Consider the following 3174-nt stretch of genomic DNA (forward strand, 5'->3'; position numbering starts at 1 on the left):
GCGATGTTTCCACCTCAGCCTTCCAAGTAGCCAGAACTATAGGCATGTGCTACCATTTTTTATTTATTTAAGATGAGGTCTTGCCAATTTGCCTGGGCTGGTCATGAACTCGTGGGCTCAGGCAATCTACTCGCCTCAGCCTCCCAAAGTGCTGGGATTACAGGCTGAGCCACCAAGCCCAGCCTTTGCTTGCATTTTAATGTGGCTTTGTAAAATTCTGTTAAACCACACTTTTAATACTACACAGAGAAGCCACTATAAAAATGTGACTCAGCTGGGCTCGGTGGCTCAGCCTGTAATCCCGCGCTTTGGGAGGCTGAGGTGAGTGGATTACCTGAGCCCGCGGGTTTGAGACCCTTCTAGGCAACTTGGTGAGACCTCATCTCTACAATAAATCAAAAAAATTAGCCGGGCATGGTAGTGCGCGCCTGTAGTTCCAGCTACTTGGAAGGTTGAGGTGGAAGGATCGCCGGAGCCCAGCAGGTCATGGCTGCAGTGGCCGGGGGCGGCCACTGTCCTCCAGTCTGAACGACAGAGTGAGACTCCAACTCAAAAAAAAAAAAATGTGACTCAAGGGGAGTCAGAAAGTTTTCTAGCTGGCCTCATGCTTAGAATACTTTTTTTTAAAAATCAGCTTTCTCAGGTAGAAAATTTTTCAATGTTTTTTCCTTTTATTTGTGTATTTTTTAGAGATGCGAGTCTTCCTGTGTTGTCCAGGCTGGAGCTCAGTGTTTATTCACAGGCACAATCATGGGGCACTAAAACTCCTTGGCCTCCAGGAAGCTAGGATCACAGGTGCATGATGTCTTGCCCAGCTCTTTAAAAATGCTTCTGTGGTCTGTCTGCCTCTGATGCTGAGCAGGAGGACTCACTTCTCAGAGGGAAGCAATGCAGTTGCTTGAAGTAGAACAAGTTTAACTTTATATGATTTACAACTTTACCACATGAATAAATCATTAAGATTTAAATATTTTAATGCATAAAGTCTTTTTCCTATCCCCTACTGGTCTAGACTATAACAAAGATCTGAATTTATCAAGCAAGTCAAGTAGACAAAAACATCAACTGCTAAAATCAATACAGAGCCCCCATACATGATTCCAAAGCAGGGCCTAGACGTGGAATAAAATCTGGCCCTAGAGTATCTTTTGTTTTCAAAGATAATATTAATTTAACTGATTGCAATCTGGATGTGTAGGTGTGTCTAAAATCAAATGCTTGAGAAAACCCTTTAAACATACTTTGCATGTCCTAAGTTTTGTTTTGCTGGTAAACTGGTTTACAACAAGCTTGAAGCAAACAGGTTTTGCAAGGCCTGAAACTTATACAAGTTGGGTGTCCCTTAAAGGCAAACAATATAAGATTGCTAGGGTTCCTACCAGGGCCTTGGGAGAGACTGGGGTAAGAGAGTGACCCAGAAACTTACTTTTCATTAACTCTGCAGAAAAACTGCCTCTGGCTGCAAATCAACCTCTGGAGGAGTTGACCTTGTACATTGCCCTGCCTAGTTGGTTGCCTTCATTTATTTTCTTGTTTGAAAGAAATCATGCCATGCTTTGGACTTCTGTTGGTTTATTTTGCCGCTGTGTTGTGGCTATTTTCTCAGCAGCCCATGGTAATGCTACCTTTTTTGTTCTTACTTGGTCTTTTGGATTTCTTCCGCCTTCAATGCAGAAAATACAAAATATTAATCAAAACCTCAGTGCTGAGATCTGCCTAACACTGAAAGTTCTTTTTGTTTGTGATTTTTACATGGTACTTGCTTTTCAGAAAAGCTGATGTGAAATTACTCAGTTTTAGATGCCCCAAATCAGAGTTTGAAGCTATCTGGGTCATCTTCCTTTGTAAAAGTCCTTTTTACCATGAGAAGGTGGAGAAACTCACAGCTCCATTGGTTAGAAATTTTGTGTTTTTTTTTTACATATTTGAAGATGGTTGTCATACCCCATTCTGTAACCCACAAAGTCACAAAGTCTTTAATTTAAACAGAATCATTTCTTTAACCATTTTACTTATGGTATTCTTACCATCCTTATATCTCTATATAACATCCCAACTTACAAATCGGCCTGTAAAAATGTAGATTTCAAAACTGAGCACAATATTTCACATGCTAAGCACACACTGTCCAGAAGATTTATTATTTTTCTGAATAATGTATATTTTATTAGTAATGTAACTAGCATTTCCTAAAGCGACATCTACACCAGAGTCACATAGGAATTCATTCAACAGCCAGGTATCATAGCATGCCTGGAGTCTCAGCTACTCTGGAGGCTGAAGTGAGAGGGTTGCTTGAACCCAGGAATTTGAGACCAGTCTGGGCAGCAGAGCAGATTCTATCACTACCAAAAAAAAACCAAAGCAAAGCTGTTCACTACATATTTTTTGGCACCTACAATGTACCATGTGCTTTGCTTGTGATATAAAGTTAAATAAAATGTTTGGTTTTCAATTTGTTTAATAAATTCAACAAGTTGCATTGAATGTCAATCTTAGTTCAGTGTTAAAAAGTGACACTTTTTACAGAGAAAACTTCCCAAAGGAAAAAAGAAATGCTTTAACTGGGTTTGAAAAGGTAGGAGTCACCTGGACAAAAAAGACAGATATGGCTATCAAAGGCATTTGTCGGCATAACTGGCATGGAAGCCTGAAGTAGCGTGACACCAGGTTTGAATGAGGAAAGAGTAGGGAAATCCTAAGGGACAAGGATTTTGTCTTTTATCTTGACAGTTATGGGATAAATCACTTTTTTAGCAGGGATCTTATAAAGACTAAATGGAATAATGGGTGTTTAGCTCAGCATACGGTATATAATAAGAGCTTAGTGTACAACAACAGGGAGTTGTGGTTGGTTAGTTATAGGTGTGGTGCAAGTTTAGGGAAAGAAATGATAATATTACAATAGTAGTTCATATTTGCATAGTGCTTTTCAAGTTTCAAATTTCTCTTGTATTCATTATATCATTTAATATTCAAAAGACCTATGGAAGGCTTGCTTACTTTATTTCTAGGATTTCATCCTAGGAAAATAATCCAAAATAAGACTAGATGAAAAAATGCTTATATGATAAATTTGTAAAGTCACAGTGGTAGTTGCATATATAGAATAATTTCTTTTTTTTTTTTCTTTTTTTTTTTTGAGTTGGAGTCTCACTCTGTTGCCCAGACTGG

Source organism: Carlito syrichta, unplaced genomic scaffold, assembly GCF_000164805.1.
Source record: "Carlito syrichta isolate Samal-C Ts95f unplaced genomic scaffold, Tarsius_syrichta-2.0.1 Scaffold303153, whole genome shotgun sequence".
NCBI classification, from domain to species: domain Eukaryota; kingdom Metazoa; phylum Chordata; class Mammalia; order Primates; family Tarsiidae; genus Carlito; species Carlito syrichta.